Genomic DNA, 27,307 nt, shown 5'->3' with positions numbered 1-27,307 from the left:
CTGAACTGCAGCTTGGATGCCTGCTTCAACTGCCAAAGCAGAAAAGCCAAAACTTTGTTTTTAATTAAACTGATGCTTCCAAGGCCCCCTCGTCCTTGGGGTCTGGCTGCGGCCCAGAAGGAGGCAACGAGCAGCGCCAGGCAGTGGGCACTTGTGAGAAGGTGAGTTTGGGGGCCAGTCTGCTGGGGGGAGCCTTAGGGTCACCCAGGGCTTGGCCGGAAACCCTTTGCCTGATCTCCAGACTTGTCGGTGCTGAGAAGCAGGTGGTGGCAGCAAGACTTCCACAGAGGCACAGCTATGGGGTGTCAGATCTCCCAGCTGCTGCTGCTCCTGACTGCAAAGCTTCCAGAAGCCCTAGGCAGGACAGTAGCCTCCCCGCCTTTCCCTGTAATAACACTCCTTTTTATCCAGGGCAGAACCATCAAGGGCAGACCTGGGCAGTTTCCAGCCCACCTGCCAAGGATAACAGATCTGCTTCTCCTCCTCCCTTGGCAGCAGTGCACCTTTGTCAGGGGCTGTTTCCTGCTCTGTGCAAACCTTCCTCACATGCATGCAGTGGAAAACTGGGAGAAAGGTGGTGAGTGAGCTCACCTTGCTCTTGTGTCTGAGCCTCCCAGGTGGTCCAGGTGACCTACCTGCCTGCCCTCCACCATTATGAATTCATTCATTTTAGCTGTTTTCTTCCAACCTGACTTTATGGTGGCTCCGTCCTTCTCCCAACCATGGCCAAATGTGAAGCAGCCTGTGTTACCTACTTCCCCTCGATAGATCTGTTGCTCTTCAGAACTGAGTTGATTTATTTATTTTTTATTTATTATTTGGGGGGTGGGTGAGCAGGGAAGAGGCGGAGGGAGAGGGAGGAGCAGACTCCCCGCTGAGCAGGAAGCCTGATGTAGGGCTCGATCCCAGGACCCTGGGATCATGACCGGAGCTGAAGGCAGGTACTTAATTGATGGAGCCACCAACCCCCCCAGAACTGATTCTACTTGGTTGCACGACAGCCTAGGCTCTCTGATGTGCTCAAGAAAAGCTATAAATTTGTAGGTCACCTGGCTTCTTCTCATGGTGAAGCAGGAGTGACATCTTCTTGAAGCTATCCACATCTTAAGCAGAAGCATGATTCTCTTTCTGTTAAGAGATAAACATTGGGGGGTGTGGAGTTTGGGCCTTTCCCCAGCAAGTGATCAAAGCACCCACACTGCTAAAACCTGCAGATAGGGAACATTTGATAATTCACTGGGTATTGTCTCCTATTTGCTCATCACTAATAAGGAGCTGAGGATACAAAACAATGAAGAAAATTTCTGTCCTACCTACGGTTGCTCACCATCCAGAGAGAGTGAGTGCACACAAACAAATGTTATAAAGTGGGGTGATGAATGCCCTAATAGGAGTGGAACAAAACACTGTGGGAATAAATAGGACACAGGGCACTGAAGAAGTATAATTGATTCATTTCTGGAATTTTCAGTAAGAGTTTTCCAGACAGAAAGGTGAGGAGACATCCACACAAGATGATTCTTTCAATTCCTCATTCACTTATAAGAACTCCATTTCCTGGGGGCTCATCTGGGTAGGGCTCAGTCGGCTAAGCATCCAACTCTTGATTTCGGCTAACGACAGGATCTCAGGGTTGTGGGATTGAGCCCTGTGTTGGGCTCTGTGCTCAGCTTGGAGTCTGCTTGAGGTTCTCTCTCTCTCCCTCTGCCCCTCCCCCTGCTCCCGTGCACTCCTGCATGCTCTCTGTTTCTCACTAAAGTAAAATAAGTAAAGCAAAACAAAAAACAAAACTTAAAAAAAAAAAAAAAAACTCCATTTCCTGGCAATGTTAGGATCAGAATTCTCTTTCTGAGGCCTGATGGGTCAACCCACTCTCAACCATGGTCAGCCCTGTGCCTATGCCCTCCAGGTGAACTCAGCATTTCTGCAAGGTCAGCGGTTTCCAGGGCAACAGGATGAATAACAGAAACTCTAGTGGATTTTATTTGACTAAAACCAGGATTTTCTTCCAGAAAAACACAGAAATTTGATACCAATGTCTAAGATACTCTCTTCTACACTTGCCCTCTTTATATTTTTATTTACCTCTAGATATGTTGTACCCTGAGTGGGTGGATGTCTGGCAGTTGGTGTATTTGGACCAGTGGGGGCTGATGTCAGCATGGTTCTAAAAAGAAAAGTGAGGCCATGTAGTCAACAAAGCTCTCCGATTTGGGGCCGTTAGCCCAGCAAGGATGGCACAAAATGTTAGCGCCAACACAGGAAACGTGGAGCCAGATAGGGACTTGCTAGAGTCAGATGCCCACAGGAGCATGGGGTGTAGGCCAATATTTAATTCTCGACATGAAAGCTGAGTTGGTGGCAGGCTGGGTTTAGACAGAGTATTAGAAGAGCAAAGGATGTCACCTCCCAGGCATGTGAGTGTGGTGATGAGTCTGTAGACAAATCCAAGATCAGAAGGTGGTGACATAGACAAAACAGGGTCAGGAAGCAGGACAGGAGCTTAGGCTGCTTAGCAAGTGTGTCACAGCCTCCCTGGATGCCCTTGGACTCAGCCCTATTGTTGAGTCTCCAGTACCACTTGAATATCAATTTCTGAAAGATATTCACAATATATACCCCAAAATATGCAGGCCGTAACTTCCAAAGTAGGACGATATAGAGCAAAAAAGGTATAGGCAATGTACAGGTGGGTCTGTGTGCGTGTGATGCTAGAGGGTTTGCTTCAAAATGTTAAGCTTGACAGCAATACACTAAAGGGAACTTGAAATAGACTTAAAAATGTATACAAAAGGCACAAATTATTTTCTAAGAGGTAGAGAAGAATGTTTCAGTGGTTGCAAAGTTTCCCTTTTCTTTCACTACTGAGTGATGAAGAGAGAGTATCAGACTACAGAAGAGGACAAAAGTCTGATGTTGCAGAAAATCCCAAAGTTTGGCACTGTACATGCTCACACATCAATGTCCTCATTTCTTGGTATTTCAGGGAGGGGTGGTGGCTGAGCCCTGCACTGGGAAAATTAATTCCACATTGTGGATTAAACAGCTAACCCATTCTTAGTTGTCTCGGCATCCCTTTGACTGCTTATGTTGTTATTTTGAACTTTCAAATAAGTCTGTATTTAAAATAGTTGTCAACATTTGCCAGACATGATCTTAGATATCCCGAGGGTCATTACAAGAGGACAAAAAAAAAAAAAAAAAAAAGATTCTAAGTCATGGTTTGCCTTATTGGAAATGTGCCCTCACATTCCACCTTTCCAGCATCATCTATGAGAATGTTTCCTATTGTTTGGTTTCTGAGTCTGAGATTTCCCTGAGAATTTTTTTTTTCGACTTAGAGTTACTCTCTCCACCGTCCATTTCCTTCCAGAGCACATACATGCATGCTTATAATAAGAGCTGTGCAAGGGCACTATATTGTGTGGGTGCTCTGGGAATGTGGGTTACAAAATCCTTAAAGAAAGTCCCTGTGAGTGAATCATAAAAGAATAAGGACATATATCTCCCAAAGTTTAAAGTCACCAAAAAAGGCATTTTCTTCAAGGTAAAATGTTCATCAGTGGGGCTAAAAGAGAGCTGACTGCACAGAATATAAATTAGTTTTCTATTAGCATATATATTTTTATTATATATATTTATTTATATTGGCATATATAAATGTATATACACAAATATATAAATGATATGTAATATAACATTATGTTGTATTTCTAGGTGAAAATTCTAAAACACCAAATTGAATTGAGGCAGTACTTTATTTTTTTTTTTTAAGTATGCTCCATGCCCAGTGTAGAGCCCAAGGTGGAGCTTGAACTCACAACCCTGAGATCAAGACCTAAGCTGATACCAAGAGTCAGACGCTTTATCAAATGAGCCACTCAGGCGCCCCAAGGAAGTGTTTTATTATTTTTTTTTCCCAAGGAAGTTTTTAAATGATAACAGATGGACACGCATTTTCCTCAATGAAAACATTTGTTCAGAGCTCTATACTTCTAAATTGTTTTCATATACGGTTACTTGACCCCCACTGTAAGCCTATGAGGTGGACAAGGAGACATTATTTCCTCATTTAAGTGATGGAAAACTAGATACATATTTAATGGAGATAGAAACATCATGAATTTGCCACTAGAGAAGCTGAATTATGAATAGCATGGATGCATGACTCACTGCCCCAAAGGCTGGATCAGACCATGCAGCCATCATTACTCAGACAAAGTCAGACAAAACCAGGATTATTTAGGCCTGGATATTATCCACTAAATTGTATCCGTTGTTCCTTTTGCTTTGATAGCAGTAGATTGCTCTGGAAATTACTGACAGTTTCAGGCAAAAAAAAAAAAAAGTAAAAATCAAGCATCTTGACTTCCATTTCTGACTTCTAACCACGAGAGGGTAGTATTGTTCTCTGCATGGATGGTCCAGCATCTATTCCAACAGAAAAGATTGGAACCTTGAAATCAATGTATTCCACATCGTCACAGGGTGTACCTAAGCCAAAAATATCAGGGGTGTGACTTTGAATTTCCAGTTCTAGATAATGTCTCTGTTTTCCAGCCCTAAGCATTGATATGGGCCTCTATACTCGATAGCGTGGTTTGGATGGAGGCAAGGAGACCGTCTTCTCTTCGATTAACCACTCTGACTTGGGGCTCTAGCTAAAGCTGTAGAACCCAGGGGGCTCTTCCTAAGTGTTAAGCTATCAATGAGCAATAGTTATCACAGTTTCATATATTTTCAGCCTGATTCATTTCCTAGAGAAAGGAAAACAGTGAATGAATTGCTTGATCATGGCATTAGGAATCAAAAATTATAAAGGGGCCAGGAGGAGGAGAGGAAAAAAAAAAAAAAAAGAAACCTCTGCCCCTAGGATTAACTATTAGATAGAAAACAACTATATAAAATACTACATAAAAATATATATTGCATAACCTAAAGTATTATGTACTTTCACTGATGTTGAAAATGCTTCCATGAGTATGTGCAGCTGGAAAGATGTTTCTGGTACATGACACTCAAGTGTTTCTAGGGGAATATAGAAATAGCCTGTAAAAGTTTTTACTGTGCAAAATAATGATCCCCTAACTTTGTATGGCTTCATACCCAATACAACTTGGGCTCTTTACAACGCTGACGGAAAGATAATAGCTACTGGTCCTATAAAATCTCGGTGGCAAGGTGAAGCCACACACCTCATCTCATAGGTGACCACTTCCCTCATATTTTGGGTTTCAAAGTTTCTCCCTCTTCTGAACTAAATATCTGGATCCCTCCAGCGCTTGCCTTCTGCTACCTTGTGTTTTAAGTCAATCTCCAGAGAGTTGACTGATCGTTCATTTCCACGCAATGAAGATGTACTACAGATGTCTTAGACAGTGCTGTGCTATGTACTAAAATACATTTACACATGACGCTGGTTTCTGTAGAGCTAACCAGACTGTGAATTCCGCCAACACCCCGTTCACGCTGATCTGTTTTTTTTTGGGGGGGGGGTCCTTGCTTCTTCCAGAAGAAACACACTCTCCAAGCAGCTCCTGCTCTGATCAGATTGCTGGGAATCCTTGGGCCGTCTCACCAACACCCTCCTGTGTTCTGTCTTACACACCCACCCTGTTCGCGGGCATTATCCTCAAAGGCCCGTGACAGCAAGACCTCCTTGCATGGCTGCTGTCCACATTACAGAAGAGGACAGTGCCAAGGGGGATCCCCATCTGCTGACCCTCCCTGGGGTCTTCAATAAGCCAGGGTCATCCTCTCCCATGCCTTCCAAACACTCCTCCATAGATCCAGGCTGAGGAGCCAACAAATCACAACTAACCTCCCCTCCTCCCTTCTCCTATTCGCCTTATTTATCTGTGACAACCCCTGAGTCATCCTCCTTCAGCCACAAACCTCCTCCCTGGTGGTCATCTCAGGTACTGCTTAATTCTCCTGTGGCTTAAAAGGGGACGGATGAACAGAGCTTCACCCTCAGGAAGCTCACATTCATGGCTCGGCCTATTCCTGACACTCAGCAGAGTGAACTGCACATAGCAGAGGCCGAGTGAGAGCTGTGATGATGAGTGTGGGAATTTGCCCTAGTTGTAGGGGTTACCAGGCCTGTCACCCAGTTAATGTTTTTCTGGCAAGCCCTAAAATAGCTGTCTTTATTTTTTTATTTATTTATTTATTTTTTTTATTTATGATAGTCACACACACACACAGAGAGAGAGAGAGAGAGAGAGAGAGAGAGGCAGAAGCAGGCTTCATGCACCGGGAGCCCGACGTGAGATTTGATCCCGGGTCTCCAGGATCACGCCCTGGGCCAAAGGCAGGCGCTAAACCGCTGCGCCACCCAGGGATCCCTGTCTTTAGTATTTAACACCAAATTGACTTGCTTTTGTGAACCATACAACACAATCTATCTTTAATTCCCTAAGTCCAAGGATTTCATCTTAATAAACCTTATCTCCCCAGTGAGACTGTAACGTTTGAGAGGTCAGGGTATTGATCCTATATTTTTCCTTTTTTCTTTTCATCACTGTCACATACTGTCTCCATAATCTTTATGCCCAGCATCTCCAGTCCCGACGGCCACCTCTTCTAATTCCAGCTCATTCCCTCTAGCCCCTCATCACCACACCTCTGTCAAACACCTCCTTCAAATCTTTGTTGAAATATCACCTCCAGAGACCAACTGCTTCTCACCCCTTACTCAAAATCTCAAACCTCCTCTCCCTTCTCTGCTTCATTTTACTCCAGGGCACCTATCACCAAGGATATGCCATCAATTTTTGCTTTGGTAATTGCCAGCCCCCCAAGAGGAAAAGAAACTCCACAAAGGTGCTTTTGTATATTTTGTTCACCCCCGGAGCCTCAATGCCTGCAAAAGTGTCTGGCACATAATCAACACTCCATAAATATGTGTTCGATAAATTGATAAATCAAGGATTTACCACAGCATTTTCCCAGAGTGGGCAGTTAGGAAATACTTGTTTGTTTATGTTAACACAGGTCTGTTTTCATCAGTTTAGGAAAATGAAAGTTCAAGGGTCACTTACAGATGGTGCCACAAGAGCCTGAGGAAGCTTACCGGCTGTTAAAATTTCCAGACACTGTTTCAATGTGGTTTCCTTTGGTAGCAAAATAAGCAAAGCATGCTTTGATATGAAGACTTCGGGACTAAAATCATGAAGTCCCTGGAACTGGTTAAGCTTCTAGGATGTTCAGTTCAGGATTTCAGAACAATTTGCACAGCTGTACTCTTTCCATTGATAATGTGATTGGCAAGGCTCTGTGTTACAGAATATGGAGAGTATTTAGTGGATAACACTTTGCAATATTAACCATTCCTAATATTTCCCATTTTCTTCCACTTAGGGAGACTAGAAATGAATTTTCCATTGCTCCAAGTGTTATTTGATACTGTTGAATGTAGGTGTACTCACCTAAGTCTTTTTTCCATTTTTAAGTTTTATTATTTTTTTTATTATTTTAGAAGATTTTATCTGACAGAGAGAGAGAGAGAGAGCGTGCGCACAAGCAAGGGGAGCAGCAGAGTGAGAGGGAGAAGCAGGCTCTCTGCTGAGCAGGGAGCCCAATGCAGGGCTCGATCCCAGGACCCTGGGATCATGACCTGAGCTGAAGGCAGATGCTTCACTGACTGAGCCTCCCAGGTGCCCCAGCTTTACTGAGTTATAATTGATGTACACATTTACATTATGTGAATTTACAGTGTGCAATGTGATGATTAGATATGTGTATATATTGCAAAATGATTACCACAATAAGGTTGATTAACACATTCTTCACATAATTATTATTTTGTTGTGGTGGTGGTGGTGAGAACATTTAAGATTTACTCTCTCAGCAACTTGCAAGTGTATAATATTGTTTACCCTAGTCACCATGTTGTACATGGGGTGCCCAGAACTTATTCATCCAATAAAGGGAAATTTACACCTTTTGTATTTTCTGCATTTTGATGTTTTACAACTGGAGGCTTCTTTTTTTTTTCAGGATGTTATTTATTTATTCATGAGAGACAGAGAGAGACATAGCAGAGGGAAAAGCAGGCTCCCCGCGGAGATTCCAATGAAGGACTCAGTCCTGGGATTCGGGGACCATGCCCTGAGCCAAAGGCAGATGCTCAACCACTGAGCCCCCAAGTATCTGGACACCTGGAGGCTTCTTGACCCTAGAGGGACATCCCCTCCCAGGGCTAGCCAGTTCCCACAGATAGTAAATGACTTGCCTTCAGCCTATCAGAAACCTCTTTTTTCAAAAAGAAAATCATTTCAGACCCCACCCCACCCCCAGCCACCTTCTTTATTGGGTCCTCAAACTCAAGGCCATTATTTCCTGCCCTAATTACCCCAGACTTCCAGAAACTTTGGAACAACCCCACACAGGGAAGCCTGCTGATATTATTCAAACTAGCCACCCTTGGTCCTGTTGACCCTGCCTAGGGGGCTCCCTCCCATGAAGGCTACAATAAAGGCTCTTGCCCACATCTTCCCTTGCTCCCTCTGCCTCCTGACTGACCCTGTTTCCCTATGTGCACCCTGCACTGTGGTGTGTCCTCTCCCCTCGGAAACTGTGACTGGGAAACTACCTTTTCAATGGCAATTATTTCCTGGCCTGTTGGTCTTGCTGTACCAAAGTAGTTACAGAACCTGTATTTCAAAACAGTAGAGAATAAAGGTAATGTGTGGGTCTTTTTAAAAAAGATTTTATTTATTTATTCATGAGAGACATAGAGAGGCAGAGACACAGGCAGAGGGAGAAGCAGGCTCCCTATTGGAAGCCCGATGTGGGACTCGATCCCAGGCTCCTAGGTTTATGCCCTGAGCTGAAGGCAGATGCTCAACCACTGAGCCACCCAGGTGCTCCTCATCTGTGGTTTTTAAGGGCTTCTCTATCTCTGGTTCTGGGATGTGAATAAACTACTATACTAACAACAAAACAGGTTTGAAAGGAAGTTCTGTAATTTAGAAAAGAGGAGGGACACCTGGGTGGCTCAGTGGTTAAGCATCTGCCTTCAGCTCAGGGCATAATTCTAGGAGCCTGGGATCGAATCCCATATAGGGTTCCCCGCAGGGAGTCTGCTTCTCCCTCTGCCTATGTCTCTGCCTCTCTCTCAAAGTCTCTCATGAATAAATAAATAAAATCTTTTAAAAAAGCAGAAAAGAGGAAAAGAAGAGCAATAGATCATAACAGAGATGTGGGACTCAGAGGAGGGTCACAGACTATGCCTTTCCAGTAGCCCACTTTCCCCTCTGTGGGGCTCACCCTGACTGAGGGGTTAATAGCTGAAGGATAGGTTTGGGGAAGCAAAACTGACACAAACCTTTATTTGACTTCCTCTCTGGAGTTCTAGTGTTTGGCAATCTTCAGACATCTCCCTGATACACACAAGAATTCTTTAAGGTAGCTCTTAATTTACGGAAAAATGAGATTTAAAGAGATTAAGACCACACGATTATCAAATTTATGGTATTGAAGTATAATCACAATGTCTGTCATTTATTAGTCGCCTTCTATAGGACAAGCTTATAAATGCTAATGATGCTATCTTACTTTATCCACCCAATTACATACTGCAGCATAGCGCAAACTGAAGCACATAGACTCTGAATTCATGTAGACTGTGCTAATTCTGATTTTGCTACTCAGTAGCAAAATATTTCATCTCTCTCTAGGTCATAAGTCAATTTCATTAAGATCTGTTTTTCATTCTATTGATTTTTTTTTTACATTTTGTCTTTAAAACGTATTAAAGCAATAGACGAAAAAAGTGGTGTTTTTTTGTTTTGTTTTGTTTTGTTTTGTTTTGGAAGGAGAATAGTCCTAAAGGCTTATAATGCAAAAATACCAATCCCTAGCTTACTCTTAATGACCATCAATCTACTCCCCAGGGGCAAACACTTTTTACTTTTTTAGATGATATGTCTATGCTATTTGTTTTGATTAATCAATTTTATTTTATTTTTTAAAAGATGGTATTTATTTATTTGAACGAAAGAGATATATAGAGAGAACTAGCAGGGGAGAGGGAGAAGCAGAGACTCCCCACTGAGCAGGGAGCCTGACTTGGGACTTGATCCCAGGACCCCGGGATCATGACCTGAGCCAAAGGCAGACGCTCAACTAACTGAGCCACCCAGGTGCCTCTGATTAATCAATTTTAGACAATATATATCACCTTATTTTTATAGGAGATGAGGATTTAGGTGCTAGATGTGGATTACCTGTCTAATGCCACACTATGCTCTTAGCATCCCACCTCCACCTTCATAATATGTATCTATTATTTATTAACTCTATAAACATTGTTTATATTATCATGACTGTAGCTTTGGCTTATTGCAGAAATAAGTCATGTACTGTGATTATATTTCTTTTCTTCCAAAGTGTTTTTTTTTGTAGATTTTTAGTCTTGTGTTTCTCTGTCCCCTGTCCCTGGAAGGCAAGTGCCTAGGGGCAGGAATATCTCTCTATTTGATTCACTGCTATGACACCAGAATAGAGAAGTAAGTGCTCAGCACACAGTAGAGCATCCAAAAACTCTATTGAATGAATATCTGCTGAGAAAGGACTGACTAGTGTGGAGTTAACACAGCTGTTACCAATTAATAGTTGAGAAAAATAGAAATACTGTGTGATCTCTCTGAAAGTACAGAAAGGAAGAGATGGCGCTAAGAGGGTGAGTCAAACAGTTCCCCACACTGATCTCTGTGCGGCTCCGCAAGCCCAACATAGTAGCTAGGGTGAGTCTGAAGAGGAAGAATGATGATGGCCATTTAGCACTGCTGTTGTGGTATTGCATATAGGTGAGCTGGAGAGATGGCAAGAGGGAAAACACAGAAACAAAACAAAACAATCAGTTTCCAGCTGCTTTTTTATCGGAAACATCCATGAATTAGACGTAGTAGGTTAATACCTGTTGTCTTGCCTGTGATGAATCAAACTTTAAATAATAGGAATAGTTTAGAGGCAAATGTTCAGGTTAATTGATTTTTTTACTTAGCAGAGGATTGCCAGAAAATCTGTTTTAATTACTCCCTTGTTAATAAATGGTTTAGGGGTGCCTGGGTGGCTCAGTCGATTGAGCAGCCGACTCTTGATTTTGGCTCTGGTAATGATCTTGAAGTCTTAGGTTTGCGCCTTGCATTGGCTTTAGAGCTCAGTGGAGAGTCTGCTGAGAATTCTCTTTCTCTCCTTCTGCCTTTGCCCTGCCTCCCTGTGCATGTGCATTCTGTCTCTCCCTCTCTCTCTCTTTAAAATAAATAAATCTCTTTTAAAAAGTTTTAAAATACCTAAGTAGACTTCTTTCCTCAAAAGAATAATATGTAGAATGATTAATTTATATTTGGATAATATGATAGTTTTCATTAGGATTGATGAAAATTGGGCACCTGGGTGGCTCTGTGGTTGAGTGCCTGCCCTCCACTCAGGTCCTGATCCTGGGGTCCTGGTATTGAGCCCCCAGCATCCAGCTCACTGCAGGGAGCCAGCTTCATAATATCATAGACTCAGAATTAGTCTCATAGTTCTAAACATCATTTGATCTATTTCTTTTATCTTTACATGCAGAAAAAAAATGGAGCTAAAGGGGTGTGCGTGCGTGTGTGTGTGTGTGTGTGTAAGAGAGAGAGAGAGAGAGAAAGAGAGAGAGAGAGGAGAAAATAAAAGTATTTTTTTAAACCTTGGAATTGATCTAACCCACAGCCATCCAAACTAGCAAGTTCTAGTCCCTGAATTCTTAAAAAAAAAAAAAAAAAAAAAAAAAATTGAAGAACATTAAGTTCTTGTGTTTTCCCAGTTGGTTGACACATGGAATATTCACATGCAACTTTAGAAAGAAATAGCAATGAAAGTGTTGGCAAATCTGTGTGGAATCCATATGAACTCATAGATGGTGAAAATATTAGTGGGCCTTAAGACCTGAAGAGCTAGTGAGCCATCTTCATGAACTCTGAAAAAACGTTTTTTAATGACTTTTAGCAGGGCATGCGATTGATACCAAATTCTTGTGGTAAGAATGGGAAAGGAAGGGTTGTCAGTTAATAAGAAACAAAGCAATCTGTTTTCATTGTTGTTTGAAATCATTTTTTCTAATTTTCTAAGTGCTTTGGTTTTTTTCCTTAATAAAGAAAATCTCATGATAAAATATGTGAGTGTGTGGCACGTTTTTCCCAGAGGGCTTAGAAACAAGCTCAACACCAGACCCACATATCTGGAGTGATTAATCCCAAATGTGTTAAATTATGAACTTGATGTTTTAAGTTATAAAATTTTAAAGCTTCTTACAGAATTTAATTCTAAAAACGTTGCAAAGGAGGTACACATTTAACTCTGAATCCTTTCTGCATTTATAACCCGCATTTATAAACAGCAAAACAAAAATTGGAAGACCAAGGTCTCCGATAGTGCAATTTAGGAAGAAACACACCATCAACATCTCCTGCAATGGGAGAGAAACTTTCAGGAAGTATTTAACAGTGAAGTGTCTTTTCTCACCACACTTTGGGACCATCATGCCTTGTCACAGTTTACTTAGGAGAGAAGGCATTTCTGGTTAACCATCAACTCGGGAGGCATTTGTTTTGTAGAGTACTCGGGAGACTTCCACCAGGCATAATTTGCTAATTCTACAACATTTGAAGAGCTGTGGCCATTTTCTCACCCAGACACCACTGCAGTGCTCTGATGGCTTCCTTGTGCAAAAGCCCAATAAACGGTCATCTGTGGAGAAGTGGGGAGAATGTCCTTCTCATTGTTCCGTGTTTTGTTCTGTTGCATGGTACAACCGGAAATAGCTGTTCCCTTGTTTGTTTTTCCTTTAAAGTCTTCCTCTCCAAGAATCAAGCCTGCAGAACCGGGTCAGGGACAGAGCTGAATGGTGGACATCCTGCTGCACTCAAACTCACTCCACCCTTAGGTTGGGTAATTTTTTTAAGTTTTATTTATTAATTTGAGAGAGAGAAAATGCTCATGTGTATGAGTCTAGGTGGAGGGGCAGAGAGAGAAGGAGAGAGAGAGAGAGAATCTCAAGCCGACTCTCTACTGAGCATGGAGCCAGACATGCTGCTCAATGTGGGCTTGATCCTCAGATCATGATCTGAGCTAAAATTAAGAGTGGATCACTCAACCACTGAGGGCACCCCAGGTTGTGAATTTTACAGGGAATTTATAACTGAGTATGTTTTTGTGTTCCAAGAATGGGGGCTAGATGCTGGAGAGGCAGTGGTAAGCAAACCAGAATTCCCTGACTTCATGGAGTATACTGTCTAGCAGAGGAGAAAAGCACTAAATGAATATTTACAAATTAATTGTGAATATGTAAAGTACTGAGAAAGGGTGGTGCTAGGTATGTGATTGCTACCAAAGAACCTAATCAAATCCAGGAGATAGGGGTGTTTCATGGAGTGCAAAGAATAAATATGACCTAGATGATTTTGGTTGCAGAAATCCAATTAGAAATTGGTATACAAACCAACCAAATATAAAAGGAAAACATTGTCTCACATATTTATAAATTCCAAGAGTAAATATTTCTTTAGGCCAACCCAGATTAAACAGTGTTGCAAGCAGCCTGTCTTTATATCTTAGCTCTGGTTTTTAAGATGTGGGCTTCATTCAAGGGAAGGTTCTGTTGACATGATGGCAAGATGTCTTTTTCATCCCCAGATGTACAGTCTAGCAGTTCAGCATCCCCACAAGAAAAAGAGCTTCTTTTTCCCCAAAAGTTCAAAAAAAGTCCTGAGGTCAACTCTCTTTAGAACAGCTTATGTCATGTGACCACCCTTAATGCAATCATTGTAGCCAGAAGTGTGGGATATGCCAATGGCCCAGACCAGGATTAACCCCCATATTCAAAGCCTGGAGATCATACAAGGAACCTCCAAACCATGGAGAATGAGAGTAAAGAGGAATGTCAAGGATTTCCAAAAGAAAATTGAGACACTATTATCAAAGGAAGGTGATTGAACAGTGGGCAGCAAAACAAACATTTTTTCAACCCAACTTGAATTTTTTTCCAACCACTGAGAAGTCATTCTTTTCTAGGCTATTTGGATTTAGACTCACTTCACCCACAATTAATCATACTAATATGCTACTCTAAACTTAACAGAAAACTCAAAATGTCTTATAAATCACCGTATACTACTTTGTTTTCTACAATGATACATAAAGGCAGATTTTATAGGCCAAAGTCAATATTATAACATTGTAAGTAATGAAGCTAAAAAGCCAACATATTTAATTGGAAGTTTGAATGTGTGACTGACCTAGAGAAGAAGGGAAAACATATTTAAGATTTTTATGGGCATGAAGAAAAGTGGTTGAGAAATGGCTCCTAGGGTTTATACATCAGTGCAAATGAAACAGCTTTGTAAATCTTGAACACAAGCCATCACAAGGAACCTTATCCATTAGAACATCCCTTCAGTGCTTGATTGGGTTGGTAAAATGCTAAATGCAATTCAACCTTAAAGTTTCTGTGGAGTTGGTTATTCTGATAAAATGGAATGTGAGTGACCAAGACTCTGAAACCTGGAAACTCCCCCAATATTACCACAACTGGGGAAAAATTCAGAGCATGAAATCTTGTGTTTATGAGTGACCTGTTTATCTGAATCCTTGTTTTTCAGTCTCTAAGCAATTATGCTGTCGGCTCAGCAAATGTGGCTTCTAAAATCCTAAAATCAGCAATAGTTACAGTCCCATTATTACCAGATAAGAGTACTCTGCTGAGTTATAATGTAGCATTCATTCATTCTTCCCATCCATCTTTAGCAAATGAATAAGGGCTTGGTTTGCTGAATGCAGAATGAGCTAGTTGAAAGTGTTGGAGACTTAGAGTACAAGCAAAAATGTTTATGAATAGTATTTTTTTCTAAGTCATTTGCAAAGCATTGGAAAATTTCATAGTTTGAGAAGTCAATCTGTGAACAAGTAGTAGAAAGTGACATGCAGTAGAAATGTAAATTTACATCCCATAAATTTCTTCAAATGGCAAAACCATGGTTGTTAAAAATATTACAGGACACCAATGAATGGTGTTGGACTTATAAAGTTTTACCCTGCTAGCAAAATGGGTATTGGATGCCAAAGCTTAATCCACCATATGCAACAAATATAACAAGAGTAGAAAAGGCAACATAACCTACTAAATGCCAAGAACTTCTCATCTCATTTTATTATCAACCCCATTACATGGATGAGGAAATTGAGGATCAAGAAGATCAAAAAATTTACATTTAGAAATTTATACACTTGGGATCCCTGGGTGGCTCAGTGGTTGAGCATCTGCCTTTGGCTCAGGGCATGATCCTGTGGTCCCGGGATTGAGTCCCATATTCGGCTCCCCTCGAAGAGCCTGCTCCTCCCTCTGCCTGTGTCTCTGCCTCTTTCTCTCTCTCTCTCTCTCTCTCTCTCTCTATATATATATATATATATATATAAAATATATATATATATATCATGAATAAATAAAATAAAATCTAAAAAAGAAAAAATCTTTAAAAAATCGAAATTTATACACCTGAGATATGAACCAAGATCTAGCTGGATTGCCAACCTATTTCCTTTTGCTACACCAGGTCCCAGCAAGGAACATGGAGCACTGTTTTTCATTGTTCTTTGCAAGGAGTAAGCTCAGTTTCTGTATGCTGATGTATGTTACTGTATAAACTTACCTCAGATATGTGACTTCTCCATATATGTATATATACATATATACTTTAGACTCATGTGTTACTTTTTTTTCTATGCGTGTATGTCTGTGTTTAACAATGGTGAAGTATTCAAATAAATTGACCCTTTAAATGTGACAATTCTGAACCAGCCCTGTAGAAGACGTCACATGGTAAAGCCTATTACAATTGAGACGTTATAATTGTAGGATACTCTAGGATATAATTTGCTCTTGCCTTTTAATTAAGTCAACATACTAGTGATATTTTTGAAGCTTCCTTTACCTACAGATGTTGTGGAAATTTGTTGCAAATATATTCAAGTAGAATATGATGCAAGTCTTACGTATGTCCTGCCACACCAAAAGACCACCTTACAGGAAATTCAGTTGTCACTAGAGTTAAGTTAATTGGGCTTAGAGCTCACCAGATCTAATACTCCTCTATTTGGTGAATTCTTTTCCTAACCCATCCATTTGGAACTGCACCACCTGTTAATTGATCCTGAAATGGGATGCCAGATTTAATCCCAAGACAATCATTTTTTTTTTTTTTGTTTAGTCCACAACCTCTCTGACTTATACTGAAGTCTCCATATTTCCTTTTTTCTAAGCCATTTCCATTTTGCAGAATTCAATTTCTGGCTTAAGCCCATGTTTCAGAGGAATGAGGTCACCCAGATCTCTCCAGTGAAGGACAATAACCAAGGACTAAATGGAAAATCTCACACAAAGCCAGATTAGAATTTGCGCTAATGAGACCATGGTATTGGTTACAATGATGCTATCTCTCAAAGGCAGCATAGTTACCATAAATGCTCCAGTCATCTTCCTCTCCCCTTTAAGCTCTCTTGGGCAGACCCAGAGACTCCAAGTCTAGATTTGACCTTGTTTTCCAAGAGCTTTGTTTTCTTTGCCATTTGAACTGGCCAGGGCAGGTTCTAAAAATTAAGGCATACCGTTAGAATAAAGTGGAGGTCTCTGACTCCAACTCCATGAAATGCAACCCATTGCTTCATATTATTCAGTTTTACTACAATTGTGGCCTACTGTAGAGGTATTCGGTAGTTAGAAAATAATTGCATTTGGAACTGGGAACCTGAATTTTTGTTTAATTTGCTTGCTATATGGTTTTGCTTAAATCACTGAAGTTCTCTGTGCTTGCCTTTCTTCATTGCTAAAAATTGGAAAAGAAATCATAATTGTACCTGCCAAATTGGACTCAGTCATGTTGAAGTATTACATAAACATATAAATGATAAAGACTTATAAAATGTAGATTATTGTTATCATTAATGTGAAATTAGGGGAAAAAAACCCGCTTCAATCTTCTAATGACAAAAACTGCATTAATACCACACATGGCCATATGCACAGTATGATAAACCAAATTGAATTTTCACTGCTGTGCATATCAAAAAGGAATACGAAGTTGGTATTTTTTGCACACATCTGAACAGGCATAACTCCCATGAAATTATGCTTTTCATGGAAACTTTGACCATATTAATCTTGGCAGAGTTTGGGTAATATTTTTGGAACTCTGAAAGGACTCTTTCATTTTAATTCCCATGAAAGGCTTTATTTTTATATACCGTGTTAGGGAAATCCAAAAAGAAAAAAAAAAAGACACCATCATACTTCTGATATTTCATGGAAATAAAACAGCAGGATCAGAAGAGTATCCTCTGATGTCACCTTTACCATAATTATAACTTATGTGCAAAAAGGAACCTTTCAACCTTCATTCCTTAATTGTTCATTTCACACTTAGTAATTTCACAAATTTACGTTTGCCCAATACATTAATAAATGGGCATTTTTGCCTTTAAGCAGTTTTTATGCAAAGTGATTTTATCTCTAGCAAGACAGTGAGTCAGACACCCACCTCCCCACCCCCCACTGTCTTCTATTTCTAAAGCTCCTAACTTTCATAAAGTACAACGACTCTTTCAGGCAGCTGCAGCAATGACCTAGTCTGAGTGCCACGCTGGCTTGCTGGAATTGGTAACTGACTTTAAGGCTGGTAAATGTGCCCTGAAAAGCTAAAAGACTGGAGAAAAAGAAATTATCTTGCAGGACTTGATTACACTTACTGTTCTACATGCAGGAAGATTTCACTACTCTTCTTAATAGTAGACATGAAATAAGGGATGTTGAAGATTGAAGAAGTACTAAGGACTCAGACCCAGCACTCTCAGAATATGGTGAAAGTTAAGTCATCCTTCTCCCACGAAAACTGCCTTTAAGTGGTTTTGCCAAAACAAGTCTCTCTAACAGTAGGTGATTGTCAAGGCTCCAATTAGTAAATCCCTAAGCCCCAAAGTTAATTATGTGAGTAATGAAAAGTGGTGGAAAACTCTCATTCCCGGGAAAGGGAAGAATCTGATCAGACATTGGCCCCATTGGGCATTTGGAGGGATCAGAGTTCTCCACAAAAAGAAATGTTCACGGTCTCCACTAAATGGAATCAAAACTCTAATGATTATTATTGCTAGATAAGTTTCAGGAATTTTTTGAAAGCAATAAAAAGACAGCAAAGGACACTTGGAAGGTATCCTCTCCCACAATGGTTCCTCAACTCTTATGCACTATAAGGGAAAATATAAAATAGGTTTAAGATATTAGGGTGAAGGGAAGGATGCATTTTATTTTTTTAAAGATTTTATTTATTTATTCACGATAAACAGAGAGAGAGAGAGAGAGAGGCAGAAATACAGGCAGAGGGAGAAGCAGACTCCATGCCAGGAGCCTAACACGGGACTCGATCCCGGGAGTCCAGGATCGTGGCCTGGGCCAAAGGCAGGTGCCAAACCGCTGAGCCACCCAGGGATCCCCAGAAGGATGCATTTTAAAAAGGATTTTCCTTTGGTAGGCAAAGCCAGGAATCTCTTAACTAATGTAATAGACAAGATTCTGGTATTTAATTATTGAGAGTATTATCAATGCCCACAAAAAGGGGGGTCAATTTATATTAAAAGGAGATAATATGCTATCAAAGTATTACAAAACTAAGCATGAGCATGAAAAATAATGACAAGAGACCACATATGTCAATAAGTTTGGTTAAGGCTTCAGCTCCAAGATACCTCCAAACCAGGATATTTAGTAAATGAATTGGAGTTAATAAACACAAGTAGATACTACCTCAGAGAACTTATGAAAGCCTACAGACACTGGAAATTTTACCCTTAAATAGCAAATGAGCTAATAATTCTTTACAAGAAAGATTACTGTTTTGGTGGAGGCTGCTGGAAATCCGCCAAAATTTCTCTTCCATTTTTTCATAGCACCAGAATTGTTGCTGTGCTCATAACTGTCTGTGCAGATACCACACTCCCAAATCTCCCTTGCTATATAGGTGTAAGCATGTGACTAAGTTCTCATCGAAACAAGACGATGAAGAGACCTTTAGCCTTAAATCATTGGATAAGCATGCTTCCATACTTCTTCCCTTTTTCTCAACCTAAAACACCCAGGTATCATTGAACAAAGGAGGAAAACTCTCTATAGGAAGGAGGGAAAGAAGATGAAAGAATCTGGTCCCCTGAAGGCCCGCAGGGAGAGAAGCTACACTGCCAGCACAGACCACTCACTTGGGTACTGTCACAAGAGAGGGAGACACATTTTTAAACTTTAAATATTTAAACTTTGAGTGAAAATGTCTCAATTTGCTTAGGAGATTCTCATCTTATGCCTGTTGTCTTGCCATAGTTATAAATAGGACTCTCTTTCATTACCCAAATAAATTATGTGGTAGCTCTATTTTAATTCAGTGTACCAAGCTACCTCTTTATATCAGCAGCTGACCTCCTCTATGACCAGTATAGGGGTCAGTACCCAGAACTTGTTCGCTAACATAACCTGAAATATGTGTGACTAGCAGCCGTATATGGTGGGAGGTGGTGGGGGGTGTATATCAGGTTAGAAGACTAGAGGCCCTGGCTGTGCTCTTGTAAAATATTTGATAAAATTGTCCCCTGTGATAACTTGCAAGGCAGACCATGTGTACATTCCAAAACTATAGCTCTAGTATCAGAATGCTAATTTGTTTTTGTTAGTCCTTACAGGATTTAGCAAGGTATTGCAAGAAAGAAAGAAATATAGGCGAGAATTGGCAAGTTTAAAAGCAGAGATGAGATAGAACAGATGGGATTGGAAATACCTCCTCCTGCTTCTATACTTCAAATAGCAGTAGACTCATAACTATTGTTTCTCAAAGAATTACCATTAAGCAAAAGCGAGAAAACAGACGAGGTTAAGAATATTACCTTCACACATAAGCTCACTGTTTCAGATGTCTTCAAAATAGGTGCCTTTAAAAGAAGGAAGAGAAGAATGGATCTCAGAAGCCAAGAAATAAAGCTGGCCTAAGAACTAAGTGCAGAAAAGGCTTTTGTGGGGGCACCTGGTTGCCTCAGTGGTTGAGTATCTGCTTTTGGCTCAGGTCATGATCTCAGGGTCCTGGATCGAGTCCCACATCAGGTTCCCCTCAGGGAGCCTGCTTCTCCCTCTGCCTGTGTCTCTGCCTCTCTCTGTGTGTCTCTCGTGAATAAATAATTTTTTTTTAAAGAGGGTTTGTGAATGGTGACTGAAATCTGGGACCGACTAGAAGAAATACAACTAATCAGAAGCCTCATATGAGGCACGTGGCTGGCTTAGTCGGTGGAACACGCGACTCTTGATCTTAGAGTTATGAGTTCAAGCCCATATTGGGTATAGAGATTACTTAGATAAATAAGCTTCAAAAAAATGCTGCATTCCAAGAATATGCAATAAGGAATTTAAAAATATTCATAAATTGGAGGAGCCTCAGAAGACACAAAAACTAAACACAGAGTGAGATTCTAGATGACATCTTGGAATAGAAAAAGGACATTCATGGAAGAATTGATAAATCTAAATAAAGTTTGTATTCAGAAAAAAAAAATATATATATTAACAAACCTTCTAAATTTTTGGAATCACATACCTGGCTTACAAATGCCAGTGACTATTTGGACCCTGGCAAGCACATGCCCCATGTTCACTTCAGATATCAGCATGCAAACAATGAACCAAGAGGACCATCCCCCAAATGGCACAGCTGGGGCCAAGGAAGGTGATGAGCAAGAGCTACCCTGGGAGAAGCAGATCAGCTGTGGCAGGATGAACTAGCCAAGCACACATTTAACTGTCAGGGCATAAAATCTCCATGAATAGATTTTAAGGAACATCACTGAATTTGCATTTTGCAGAGGGTGCCCTAGACAAGATGGAAGTCACCTTGTTTCTTGCTAGACTTCACTGTTCACCTAAGTGTTGTTATATAAGACAGATAAAGGTTTTTACATCACCATGGGGGCGGCGGTTCTTTGTTACCTTAGCTAAGTCTTGACCATAACCAATTAGAGCTATTCATAAATTTGGTTTGTCTGTCTGTCCGATAAAGCAATGTGCCATGAACACGTGCTAGACTTCCAGCCTTGCTTGCCAGGGCCACCAGTCAGTCCCCGCTGCCCTATCACTCAGGCCTCATGCTGAGTCCTGTGTCCCTGGGTCCAGGGTTCCTTCACAAGTTTGTAGTCTTCTGTTTTTATCAGTACCTGTAAAACCACACACATTGTAAGTGGAATTGGAAATGGAACCCAGGACTTCCTGACTCTAAAGCTGTTTATCTTCCTATTTATAGCTGCTTAATTTTGTAACTACTTTTTCAAACGTAACCAAGATCTCTCAGGAATGTAAGGGCTTTAGAAAAAAACAAAAACAAAAACAAAACAAAACAAAAAAAAAACCCAACCTGACAGAGATATTTATTTTGCCTTTCCTATTAGATGTTAAAATCATTTTGCCAATATTTTCATAACTTGAGTTTTTATATAAATAAATAAAGGCACCATAGGCCCAGTGCCAATTTAAATTCACATGCTTAGGTTCTGGGAAATTTCCATATACTTCAAGTTACAACTGAATTTTTAGTAAAGCAATATTTTAGGCAAGTGTATTGGAACTCTAAGATTCCGTGACTGTAATGAATCCTGGGTCGAATATGTTATTTTCATATCCCAACGTATATTAAATTTTGTAAAGAAAAAGGCATTCATAACTTAAGAAAATATACTTCAGAAGGAATGTTCTTTGGTTCATCTTGGTAAAATCCACCTGGTTACCTAAAATCTTATTACACAACGTTTATTATTTCTTTGCAAAGGAAAAGCAGAGGGAGGCAGTTTTCTTTGTTTTGGCAGCCTGCTAATCTGAAGATTACATCACTTTTTATAATTGGTACTGGTTAACATTGGATCTTATTTTACCTTTTAAGATCATGAATGTTTCATAAATGATGCTGAATGAACTAACGACTCAAGAAACCAGATGCCTCATCTTTGAAATCCTCATTGCCATCAGGGAATATGGGAGAATCACTCATCTGGATTTCCATTGTGCCTAGACCTTGATGCCACCTTGTGTCCAGCCGGGTCCTTGATGCCTTCCGGATTTGTTTCCCAGACAGTTATTTGGTGCTTCTTTCCATGGCATGCCTAGAGTCGGAATTGTCTGTGATGACTTTTAACTGGGGAGGCCTGCTGTGGCACAAAATTTCATTACTCCCTCGAGCAACCTCTGAGCTGTTGTCTGAGTTCTAATGGCAGCAAGTTAGGGATCCCCAGGCAGGGGCTGGGGCCCCACAGGAAGAAGGGAATGAAAGATTGAAAAAGAGAGGAATCACAAGAGAAAAAGCAAGGAACACATGACTCAGAGAGCAGATACCCATTTATATGGGAAGGGACAGCAGTTAGGTAAATGTTCAGAAACTGTGAAGTGAGGCACCACACGGGGCTCTACTATGGCACACCCAGAGGTTTCTGACAGACTTCTTTCCCAGCGGTCGTACCACCCTGGGACACAGAAAGTTGAAGGCCACTGTGGAGAGAGAAGCTTGAAATTGCTGGAAGAGAGGAGGTGATTTATGAAGATATGCCCTGTTTCATATGGGCTCTCCTTCACCAGAACCAGACAAGTAGCATCCATGGCTCAGAAGCCAATATGCTATTGGTATGCTGGCTAGCAGTTACCACTCACTCTGGGCAACTGAGGCTCAATCCCAGTGGGCACTAGGGCGCTGTGAGGAGACAGTGAACAAGGGAAAACTGACTTCGTAGATCCCAAGAGTTTTGATGTTGAAGAAAGGGCTAGACAGTGAATTTCAGGGTGGTGTTTGGGAAATATGGATCAAACCTTGGATAACAAGAGAATATATGGAATTCACAACTGATTCAGATTTTTTCTTTTTTTGTGTGTGTCCTTCCTGAAGATTTTTTTTAAGGTTTTATTTATTTACTCATGGAGACACAGAGAAAGAGGCAAAGACATAGGCAGAGGGAGAAGCAGGCTCCCTGCGGGGAGCCCAATGCAGGACTCGATCCCAGGTCTCCAGGATCATGACCTGAGCCGAAGGCAGACGCTCAATTGCTGAGCCACCCAGGTGCCTCCAGATTCAGATTTCAATGATATTTCCTGGGTGCCAGGCATTGTGTCACCTTTCTTGAGAGGTTCTGTTTAATCTTTGTAATGATCCAATGAAGTAGGTACATTTATCCTTGTTTTTATGTTATAAAGAAACAGAAGGTCCGAGGAGATGAATGTCATATAGACTACGATATGGCCAATATAAAGGAGATCCTGACTGCATTCAGGTTTCCTAACTCAAAACATTGTGAAAGGCAAAAGAGAAGATTTCAGAGAATAGGGATTTTCAGAGTCCTGTTTTCGTTTGTAGCCTATTGAGGTCCAGGGTAGTATCCAATCTCAACAGTCAGTAATGGCATGAGTGTCCACAGAGCAGAACATTTGCTGGCCACTATGTGTCACAGAAGTTCCACACATCAGCCCTGCCATTCACCTTGGACAAGCTCCTTAACTGCCCTGGGCTTCAGTTTCTTCAACTGTAAAATGGGTAAATAAGATCTACCTTAAAAGCTAAAAACCTTGTCCACTGTCAAGGCTAAATAGACCCAGTTCTATTCCATTTGTTCCAGTACACATATTTGATGCCCTGACCTTGGCAGATTCTCAAATCAGTTTGTTCCTGTTCTAAATACCAATGTCAATAATAAATCATGCACTTCAAAGAAACCAACTGCTTTTACAAACCAAAAACTAGGGGCTAGTATTGAGAGAAGTGACATCTACTGCAACTTCAAGCATAAATGTAAAAATTAACATTTTCCTTTGTCTAAGTTTTTCCTTCAGGTGCCATGATAATTACATAGTTATGACTATCCTATTTTCCTAGTTATTTTAATTCACTAATTAATCCATTGTTAAATAGTTATGAAGCAGCTTTATATGCCAGGCACTAAGCTAATCCTGTCCAGGGTTGGAGGGGTGAACAAAATAGGCATGTTGTCCGCCCTCCTAGATCTTAAGAGTCTAGTTGTGGAATCAGATGCTAACAAGAAAAGCAGCAAGAAATAGTATTTTATTTGTGGTTCCACCATAAACTAAGGGATTTGCAAATAATTAATATTGCCAAATAGCAATATTGAGGAAACCATTCTTAAATCTTATAAAAGTTAACTGCTCCCAAAAAGAAATTACAGATAGATGTTTCTTAGTTCTTATTAAAGTTTTTTTTTTTTTAAAGATTTTATTTCTTTATTCATGAGTGACACACAGAGAGGCAGAGACATAAGCAGGAGAAGCAGGCTCCCTGCAGGGACTCATCCTGGGACTCCGAGATCATGCCCTGAGCAGAAAGCAGATGCTTAACCACTGAGTCACTTAGGCATCCCTAAAGGATGGTTTCAAGGATTCTTTCAGAAAAAAAAAAAAAAAAAAAATTAGTTTAAAAACCAACAGCATGACCTCCAATTGATTTATTCAGATTGATTTCAATTCAATTCAACTCAGCTCAATTCAGCCTAACCCACCTTCTTTGAGTCTTGTATTGTATTAGTTTGGAAATAAATGGTTCTTTCTCTTGGTGCCCTAAACATTCACTCCCCTTCCCAAGGCCCTAATAAGCTTTAGACCTGACCTCATTCTACCACCTAATGAGAACTCAGAGAATGACGTAAGTGGCAAAGCAACATGCCTTAGCGTACCCACAGGAATGATTTGTAAAGTTTGTGGCATTTTTTTAAATGAATCAAGGGAGTGATTGACCTGTCCAGTTGAAAGCAATTAGTGAAGAATTATGCTCAAGTGTTTTCTAGTATAGGTGGCAACAATTGCTATCTCTGTATAGATTCGTCCCCTTTAAATTTGAATTTCTAAAAATGATTTGAATCTCGTGTGTTTTTCACTTAAAAAAATGTCTATGGTTCCTTTCATTTATTTTCAGCCTAGCTTCACCTTTTAATTTAAGTCATTTTGGGGCTTTTAATGACTCACTCACAGTTTGCCTAGTAACAGTGCCAGAAATGCTGCAGACAATTAGATATGGATTTTCACACTACATGGGACTCAAAGTAGTCTTTGCTAACTAAATTTCTATCCATTTGAAAATATTGTCTGCCTGTAAAACTCTTATAAAACTGAAGCAAAAGAAACTCTACCACTGAGGATTTCCATTGCTTTAACAAGAATGGCAACAGCTTGGCAAGGGTTGTGTGTGAGCTCCATTCTGCTCAATTCAAAACAAAACGTGTTTGTTTCCATTTTCTGTAGGGTTGAGAAACAGACTACTGATAGAAAATGGTTCAAGCAAAATGTAATAATGATTTGATTGCTAATTCTTTGGTTTTGCTTTTGCTCATCTTCTTAATAGGATGATGTCCAATAATATGGATAGGGCTGATGATTCAGTTTGGAAATCACTGAATTTTTTATTTCCTATTTCTATTCTATTAACATATAAAAACCCCAAGGGACATAGGAAAATTCACTTAGTGTTTTCCAATGACTTGAGATTACTGTGTTATTATCTGTAATGATCTTAGATCTGTGGCACAAGCCACTTGGAACAGAGAGAGGGCCCTAATTGGAAGTGACCTAAAAGATATTATTTTAGCCCAGGGATTTCATTCGATAGACTAGGGATCTTGAAGAAACTTTAAGAGAAAGAGGGCCATTTCCAACCTAATTGACTAACCTAAACCTAGAGATCTTTAGGAGGCCTTTGTTGAGGGCTGTTATGCCAGAAAGAACTTGCTTCTGATATGTGCCTCAGGAGGTTATCAATCCTGAGCCATTATTCTTAATTGTTTCATCTTAGGGTTTCAAGGATCATGGGGAACCAAAAATTCTTATGAAGGCATGCCTAAAATAACATTAGTTTTGTTTATGTGTTTACTTGTTGCTTCCCACTGAGCTCTGAAGCTTTTAAACAGAAATGTCTTTCCTTTGACAAGTAGATTTTTCTTCCAATCCACTTTTTTATAAAGAAAAACCTAATATCTTAAAGACCTTAGATTTGTGAAAAAAATTTCAGTTCCAATGCCCTACCATGACCTACAGCCTTGCCTCTTATCCCTCCTGTATTAAACTCAAAACACTAATTTCCTAGTGTCAGCAAATAATTCCAGGGCTTTACTGCATTAGCCTGTGTTGAACCACTTAGAAGTAGAGGCAAATCCTTCAGTTAAATGTTCAACTAATTGTGTAAATATTTATTATATTTTTTCTGGTATTTTCTGTTTCTTAGAGCTATTTTCCAGAATATCTAATCCATAATACTTTGGGAAGTTGATTTCAATATATTATTCTTGTATTTATCATAGACCAAAGTACCCTCTATTGTCAACTATCTGCCCTTTTCAAACTTTTGCACACATCACCTGCCTAGCCCTGTAAGGAACCTGACTTTGAGACCTCTGTGTTTATTGGGAGTGTGAGTAATGTAATATATCTTATTGAAATATATTCTGGAGTTCTTAATTCCAACTCTTTCCAGTTTCTTAATTTATTTTCCTTCTTCCTAGAGAAAAAAAATGTTTCATTTTCCAGTCCTTTAAGACTAAACAAATTCTATATTATCTACAAAAAAAGTGGAAGATTAAGAATCATAGATTATTTTATCTAAACTTCAAGAATATTGATTAGAAGGGAGGGGCAGGGAATAAGGGAGGAATGTTGTAATGGCCTAAATTTAGAGAAACAACTCTTTAGTGTATTTATTCCATAATTGTTTACTGAGTTCCTACCAGGTGCCAAACAATGTATTAGTAATTGGGGATAAAATGATGAATAACACAATCCTGGTTTCTTACCTTATAGGGCTTTAAAATAAAACTGTATATTAGAACAATAAATAGTTGTTATAAGCAAAAAGTATAATTAGTATATTACTTTTCTCAAAGCCTATTTATGGACATAGATTCATACAGAAAAGTTAAAAGACTGCTAAAATGAAAACTTCTTGAAAGATTCACTGCTTTTAATGATATAGATCATGGAATTTGTAGGTGTTCAATAGTTAGCATCACAGCCATGAATTTCTGCTTTGAGCTCTGGGTGTCTTTTTGGTGTCTATCTTCATTTCTGCTCATTTAAATTAATATTTTAGTTATATTTAGAATTATTCATATAAACAACTCCATTATTACTCCACTCACTACATTTCCACTATTTTTCTAACTTATAAGACCCATATGGCTCTGCCAAAGCTTTTGAGTTTGTAAACCCTATTTTAAATTTATA

General features: G+C 39.9%; 1 long non-coding RNA gene across 1 annotated transcript; it reads left to right on the top strand.

Moving 5' to 3' along the window:
* On the top strand, window positions 1-27,307 carry LOC144283965 (uncharacterized). The gene is made up of 3 exons (XR_013352443.1): window positions 1-161; window positions 12,833-12,925; window positions 21,987-27,307. It is a non-coding gene; the product is annotated as an uncharacterized LOC144283965 (long non-coding RNA).

Source organism: Canis aureus, chromosome 15 (assembly GCF_053574225.1).
Source record: "Canis aureus isolate CA01 chromosome 15, VMU_Caureus_v.1.0, whole genome shotgun sequence".
Taxonomy (NCBI): Eukaryota; Metazoa; Chordata; class Mammalia; order Carnivora; family Canidae; genus Canis; species Canis aureus.
Note: the sequence above shows the minus strand (reverse complement) of the source record. Positions and strands in the feature narration are given on the sequence as shown.